General features: G+C 35.4%; 1 pseudogene; it reads left to right on the plus strand.

The window, feature by feature from the left end:
• Positions 1-7746: 7746 nt before the first annotated feature.
• On the plus strand, positions 7747-8149 carry LOC118842953 (annotated as a pseudogene).
• Positions 8150-8611: the final 462 nt, after the last annotated feature.

Genomic DNA, 8611 nt, shown 5'->3' on the forward strand with positions numbered 1-8611 from the left:
TGAGAAGCATGCAAGAAAGACTCAACAGCTTGGAAAGAAATAACTAAAATTGACTGAAGAAAACAATTGGCAAGATGGAAAAAAAGTCCATTGAAGAAAACAACTCCTTAAAAAAGTAGAATTGGCCACATGGAAAAGGAGGTACAAAAATTCACTGAAGGAAACATTTCCTTAAAAATTAAAATTGGGCAACTCTAAGCTAATGAGTGGCTAATGTAAACTAATCTATGAGATAAGCTAATCTATGAGACATCAAGAATCAGTCAAACAAAATCAAAAGAATGAAAAAAATTGAAGAAAATGTAAAATACCTTATTGGAAAAACAACTGACCTGGAAAATAGATCCAGCAGACATAATCTAAGAATTATTGGTCAACCTGAAAGCCAAGATCAAAAAAGATCTTCGACAGCATCTTTCAAGAAATGATCCAGGAAAACTGTCCTGATATCCTAGAACTGTATGGTGAAATAGTCATTGAAAGAAACAACCAGTTACCTTCTGAAAGAGATCCCTAGATGAAAACTCCAGGAAATATTGTAGCCAGATTCCAGATGTCAAAGGAAAAATACTACAAGCAGCCAGGAATAAACAATTTAAATATTGTAGAACTACAGTAAGAATTGTGTAGGACCTAGCAGCTTCTGCATTAAAGGATCAGAGGGCTTAGAATATGACATTTCAAAAGGCAAAGAATTTGGATTACAACCAAGAATCAGCTACCCAGAAAAACTGAGCATAATCTTTCAAGGGAAGAGATTGACATTCAGTGAGAGGACTTCCAAACTTTCCTGATGAAAAAAAGAAAAAGAGCTGAACAGAAAATTTGATCTTCAGATGCAAGGCTCAAGAAAAACATAAAAAGGTAAACAGGGAATCAAAAAATGTGTTATTCAATAAGTTTAAACTATTTACATCCTTACCTGGGAAGATGATACTTGTAGCTCTTGAGAGCCATATCTTTATTATGACATTTAGAAGAGGTATACATAGACAGAGGGTGTGAGTATGGGTTGACTTTGAAGTGATGCTAAAAAAAATTAATTAAGGGGTGATAAAAAGATTGTACTGGGAGAAGAGGAAAGGAGGAATTAGAAAAGTGTAAATTAGATTAAATGAAGAGGAGCAAAGATGTATTACAGTACAGGGAAAGAAGGGAGGGAGGCAAGCATTGTTTGAACCTTATTCTCATCATATTTGGCTCATAGAGGAAATAGCATGCACGCTCAGTTGGATATGGAAATTTATCTTACCCTAAAGGAAGTAGGAGGGGAAAGGGAAAAGAAAAGGGAGGCAGGCTGGCAAAAAGGAGGGTTGAACGGAGGAAAGAAATAGTAGGGGACAGGGGAAAGAAAAGGGAGGGTTGCTGATAGAAGAATGGGCAGATTGAGTGAGGAGGTGGTCAGAAGCAAAACACTTGTAAGGAAGGAAAGGGAGAATAAAGAGAGAAAAGTATTAATGGTGGGGATGGGAGAAAGAGGATGGAGAGAAAGACACAGTTAGTAATCATAACTGTGAATGTCAATGGGTTGAACTCTCCCATAAAAAGGAAGTAGATAGCAGAGTGGGTTAAAAACCACAATTTTACAATATGTCACTTGTAATAAAAATTTGAAGCACAGGGATACACACAAAGTAAAGGTAAAAGACTGGAGCAGAATACATTACACTTCAGCGGAAGTAAAAAAAGGAGGGGTACCAGTCCTGGTCTCAGACAAAGCAAAAGCAAAAATAGATCTAATAGATCTAATAGAGATAAATAATAAAAGATCTAATAGAGATAAAGGAGGAAACTACATTCTCCTAAAAGGTACCATAAGCAATGAACTAATATCATTACTGAACATATAGCATCCAGATTCTTAGAAGAGAAGTTATGTAAGGTACGGGAAAAAATACATAGCAAAACTATACTAGTAGGGACCTCAACCTCCCCTCTCCGAACTTGATAAATCTAAATACAAAATAAGCAAGAAAGAATTTAAGGAGGTGAAGAGAATTTTAGAAAAGTTAGATACAGTAGACCTCTGGAGAAAATTGAATGGGAATAGTAAGGAATGTACATTTTTCTCAGCAGTATATAGTATCTACACAAAAACTGACTATATACTAGGTCATAAAACCCTTGCAATCCAATGCAGAAAGGTAAAAGTATTAAATGCATACTTTTCAGATCATGATGCAATAGAAATTACACGTAATATAGAACCATGGAAAGAAAGACTACAAATTAATTGGAAACTAAATAATCTAATCCTAAAGAATGAGTGGGTCAAACAACAAATCATAGAAACAATCAATAACTTCACCAAAGAGAATGACAAAATGAGACAACATATTAAAACTTATGGGAGGCAGCCAAAGCAGTTCTTAGGGGAAATTTTGTATCTGTAAATACTTACATGAATAAAATAGAGAAAGAGGAGGTCAATGAAATAGGCATGCAATTAAAAAAGCTAGAAAAAAAAAACAAATTAAAAACTCCCAATTAGATACTGAATTAAAAATTCTGAAAATCAAAGGAGAGAGTAACAAAGTTGAAATTAAGAAAACTATTCAACTAATGGATAAAACTAAGAGCTGGTTTTATAAGAAAACCAATAAAATAGATAAACCTTTGGTTAATTTGATTAGAAAAACAAAGAAAGAAGAAAACCAAATTACCAGTATCAAATGAAAAGGGTGAAGTCATCACCAATGAAGAGGAAATTAAAGCAATAACCAGGAGTTATTTTGCTCAATTGTATGCCAACAAATCTGACAATCCAAGGGAAATGGATGAAAATTTACAAAAATATAAATTACCCAGATTAACAGAAGCAGAAGTAAAATACTTAAATAACACCACTTCAGAAAAAGAAATTAAACAAGCCATCATTGAACTCACTAAGAAAAAATCTCCAGAACCAGATCGATTTAAAATTGAAGTCTACCAAACATTTAAAGAACAATTAACTTCAATACTGTATAAACTATCTGGGAAATTAGGCAAAGAAGGAGTCCTACCAAATTCTTTTTATGATACAAATATGGTACCTAAACCAGGAAGAACTAAAAGAGAAATAAAATTGTAGACCATTTTCCCTAATGAAGACAGATGCGAAAATTTTAAATAAAATATTAGCAAAGTGATACAGCAACTTATCTCAAAGAAAATACACTATGACCAGTTAGGATCTATACCATGAATGCAGGGCTGATTCAATTTTAGGAAACCTATTAGCATAATTGACCATATCAACAACAAACCTAACAGAAATCATATACTTATCTCAATAGATTCAGAAAAATATTTTGACAAAATACAACACTCGTTCCTATTAAAAACACTAGAATGCACAGGACTAAGGAAGTCTTCCTTAAAATGATAAGTAGCATCTATCTAAAACCATCAGCAAGCATTATATGTAATTGGGATAAGCTAGAAGTATTCTCAACAATATCAATGGTGAAACAAGGATGTCCATTATCACCACTATTATTAAATATTGTCCTAGAAATGTTAGCTTAGCAACAAGAGAAGAAAAAGAAATTGTAGGAATTAGAATAGGCAATAAAGAAACAGTTATCACTCTTTGCAGATGATATGATGGTAAATTTAGAGAATCCTAGAGAATCAAGGAAAAAGCTACTTGAAATAACTACTAACTTTAGCAAGTTGCAGGATATAAAATAAACCCATAAATTATAAACATTTCTATATATTACTAACAAAGCCCAGCAGAAAGAGATAGAAAGAGAAATTCCATTTAAAGTAACTGTAGACAATATAAAATATTTGGGAATCTACCTGCCAAGACAAACTCAAGAATTACATGAAGACAGTTACAAAACACTTTTCACACAAATAAAGTCAGATCTAAATTATTGGAAAAAATATCAATTGCTCATGGGTAGGCTGAGCCAATATAATAAAAATGACAATTCTATCTAAATTAATTTACTCATTCAGCATCATACTAATCAAACTACAAAAAATATTTTATAGAGCTAGAAACAATAATAACAAAATCCATCTGGGAAAACAAAAGGTCTAGAATATCAAAGGAACTAATGAGAAGAAATGCTAGGGAAGGTGGCCTAGCCATACCAGATTTGAAACTGTATTATAAAGGAGCAATAATAAAAACTACTTGGTACTGGTCAAGAAATAGAATGGTGGATCAGTGGAATAAGTTAGGTATACAAGACAAAGTAGTCAATGACTATAATAACCTACTCTTTGATAAATCCAAAGAGTCCAGATTCTGGGATACAAACTCACTCTTTAACAAAAACTGCTGGGAAAATTGGAAAATAGTATGGCAGAAACTAGGCATAGACTAACACCTTAAATCATATACCAAGATAAAGTCAAAATGGGTATATGATTTAGACATAGAGAGTGACACTATAAGAACTTAGGAGAGCAAGGAATAGTTTACCTGTTAGATCTATGAAGAACAGAAGAATTTACAACCAAACAAGAGATAGAGAACATTATGAAATACAAGATGGATAATTCTGATTACATTAAATTAAAAAGGTTTTACACAAACAAAGAAAATGCAAATAAGATAAGAAAAGAAACAGAAACCTGGGAAACACTGTTTACAGCCAGTGTCTCTGATAAAGGCTTCATTTATAAAATATAGAGAGAACAAAGTCAAATTTCTGAGGAAACAAGTCATTTCCCAATTGATAAATGGTCAAAGAATATGAACAGAAAGTTTTCAGATGAAGAAATGAAAGCTATCTGTAGTCATATAAAAAAAGTTCTAGATCACTATTGATTAAAAAAATGAAATTAAAAGAACTCTGAGGTACCACCTCACACCTACCAGACTGGCTAACATGACAAAACAAGAAAATGATAAATGTTAGAGAAGATGTGGGAAAATTGGAACACTAATGGACTGCTGGTAGAACTGTGAACTGAACCAACCATTTTGTAGAACAATTTGAAACTATGCCCAAAGGGCTGTAAAACTGTGCATACCCTTTGATGCAATACCACTACTAGGTCTGTTTCTCAAATTGATTATAGAAAAGGGAAAAGGACTCATATGTACAGAAATATTCATAGCAGCTCTTTTTGTGGTGCCAAATTGGAAATTGAGGGGATGCCCATCATTTGGGGAATGGCTGAACAAGTTGTGGTACATGAATGTAGTGGAATACTATTGTGCTACCTGGAAAGACTTACATGATGCTGTGTGAAGTGAGCAGAACCAGGAGAACATTGTACACAGTAACAGCAACATTGTCCAATGATCAACTTTGATAGACTTAGCTTTTCTCAGCAATGCAATGATACAAGATAATCCCAAAAGACTCATGATGGAAAGTGCTATCCATATCCAGAGAAAGAACTATGGAGTCTCAATGCAAATTGAAGCATACTTTTTTCTCTTTTTTGTTGTTTCTTTTCTTTCTTGTGGTTTTCCCTTTTTGTTCTGATTCTTCTTTCACAACAGGACTAATGTGGAAGTGTTTAATATGATTGTACATGCATTGCCTATATTAGATTGCATGCCATCTTGGGGAGGGGAAGGGGAGGAATTTAGAACTCAAAATCTTATAAAAGTCCACATTGAAAATTAAAAATAAGTTTTTTTTTAAAAGAAAGGGATGTTATAGGGAAGATGCCATTAAAAATCTTGCAGAAATGACCAACTATGTCTCCAGAGGATTGATGTGGATGCATGCTTCCCAGAAGAGTGATGGACCTTGGGTGCAGAATGAGAAGTATATTTGGGGGGGTATAGAAATGTCTTTTTATAGATTTTATACTTATTAAAATGGGGGTTTTAGTTTTATTTGAGGGAAAGATCTAATGGGATGGGAGATGAGAGAGATAGTGTTGAGAAAGGAAAGAAAGAAAAAGTGTCATTGAAGTTTTTTTTTAAATGCACATAAAAGAACTAAAGAAAATTCATGAGGAAGGACAGATAAGCAGGAAGAGTTTGTTAAATTTATTGCATAACTTTTTCATAGCATACTTTATATAAGAAATTCATATTCAATATATAACACTTTCTTCTTCTACTTAGTAAATTGAAATGATCTCCTCTGATATTTGTTAAATTGAGAATAAGCATTATTTTTTAAATCATGTGAAAATGCCAATTAATGGAAATTAGTAGTAGTAGAAAATGAGATTAGTAAGACTATATAGTTATGCAAGGAAAGATATTGATTGTAACATTTCACATTAACTCTATATTCCATCACGCCAAAAAGTTGACAAGTGTAGAAGGGTACCAAGATTGTTATCCTATCTTACTATGAAATATCTTAAGTTCAAAAAAATTCTAAGCTCAATAGGTGTTAAGAGTGTTATGTGACCACCAAAAGAAAGCTAATATAATATTAAACTACATAAAGAGAATCAGTGTCCAGAAGAAGGGAGGTTCTTCTGCCCTGATTAGATCACCTCTGGAATACTGTGTTGATTTCTGGGGGTTTCTTAGGAAGTATAATGGCAATTGATAGTCATAGCCAGAAGGAAGACATAGTTATGAGAGGGGACTGGCATTGAAAGATGTGAATGATTATAGTAGTGAAGAGAATACCTGAGGTATGAGAAATGTCATGACTTCAGATATTTATAGGATCATGTGGAAGAGGGATTACACTTATTTTGCTTGGCCTCATAAGGCAAAACTAAAACCAATTATGAAAAGTGACAAGAGGCATGTTTTGGCTCACTATAAGAAATTCTTAATGACAAGAACTGACCAATAATAGACTGGGCTGCTTCAATAGATAGTTCTCCATCTCTAAAGAAGTTCATACATAGGCTCAATGACCACTTGTCAGGGATGATATAGAGGGAATTACTGCTGATACATAGGTTGGACATGATAACCTCTGAGGTTCCTTTCAAGACTGAGATTCTGAGTCCAATTCTAACTTTCTGTAATTTCTTCTCTAATTTACCAGTTTAAAGAAAAGACAGCAACTCTCCTTACTCTTAGATTATCTCGTGTAATTAGATCTGAGGAGAAAAATAATTCTTAGACTAGGCATCAGATCCTGGGGCAATTCTAGAAATCCCCAGAAGAACCATTGCTGGGTGGTATGAAATATTTGATTATGTCCAAATGCACTACATTTGGGTGGAAGGAGGAGATTTCTTTATACTCCATCAGAAGGATTAAATTGGCAGCCTGAGTTGGGTGAATTGTCACAACAGCTACCTGAGTGACGCATTCAGCCTAGCCTCAGATCAGGAAACTGGAACACTTGTCATGCATCCCCATTGCTCCTTCACAACTTTTATTTTAGCCTCTCCATGCTGTTATTCCAGGAGATCAAGTGACTAGTTGCAATGGCTATTGTTTAGCAGACATGGCAACCAAGACATCTGATGTCAGAATACATGAACTAAGACAGGGAAACTCCCTTGGTATCATAAAATGATAATATGGAAAGTGACCTTACAACATAGAATTTTGTGGGATGTTTTCCTTTTATTCCGTTTCTTCTTTCACGACATGACTAATATGGAAATAGGTTTTATATGATTGCACATATATAAGCTATATCAAATTGCTTCCTATCTTAGGCAGGGAGGAAGGGAGAGAGGGTGGGAGAAAATTTGGAACTCAAAATTTTATATATAAACGAATTTTAGTCCGGGGCACGGGGAGGGGTGGTGGATCTCTCTCGGGGCTCCATGTGGAATCCAGGCTAGGCTAGAGCGCTCAGGCTGAGCAGGGCAGGGTGCAGGGCTGGGGGCGGCGAGAAAGGGGGGTTGTATGCCATGGCGGAGTCGCAGCAGCTGCGGGTGGAGGAAGCAGTAGACACCGAGGAGAAAAGAGTGGAGCAGAAGAATATTCCCAAGATGCAGAGTACCATGTTCCGGTACAGTGCCAGCTGCTGTGAAGATATCCAGGCCTCCATGCATCAGGTTCATCAGTGCATTGAACACTGCCATGCTCCCTTGCCCTGGCACAGGCCTTGTGACTAGTGAACTGGAGAAATTCCAGCACCGACTGGCTTGATGCAAAATGCACTGCCATGACAAAGTCAAAGACTTGGTGGATGCTGGGAGCAAGAAGCAGCAGGTGAAGAGGCAGCTAGAGTCCTGTGTTGATGACCACATGCACCTCATCCCCACCATGACCAAGAAGATGAAGGATTACCTGGCATCTATTGCAAAATAGGGTAATTTTCAGTAGTCATCTGGGGTGGGAGAATGGGTCTACTTATAAAAATGTATGGAAATTTTTACCTTTCAGTGAAAATTTAACACTGAGCAAATTAAGACAGGTAGCAAGTTTAAGAATAAGTTTATGGGAATTTCACATCTGCCTCTGGATTCTGTACGTTTTAGCCCATAGGTGAAGAAATGGAAAAAAACAGGTGCTAAGATCTGGATTGAAGGTAGCATGAAGAGTTAATAGTACCCAGGCCCATCTTCAGTGAAGATGATCTCTATTCTATCTGTTGGAGCCCTTAACTGCTTCCAGCTGGTTCAGAAGTGTTCCATTCCTAGAAGCCGGAATACCCTTTGGGTTTATAAGTATTAGAAGTTCTCCTCCCCAAACTACCTCTCATCTGGCATGAATCCATGATGTAGGTGTCCACTTTTGTTTGGTGCCAACTTCACAACCACTTGAGTGAAC

Source organism: Trichosurus vulpecula, chromosome 1, assembly GCF_011100635.1.
Source record: "Trichosurus vulpecula isolate mTriVul1 chromosome 1, mTriVul1.pri, whole genome shotgun sequence".
Classification (NCBI taxonomy): domain Eukaryota; kingdom Metazoa; phylum Chordata; class Mammalia; order Diprotodontia; family Phalangeridae; genus Trichosurus; species Trichosurus vulpecula.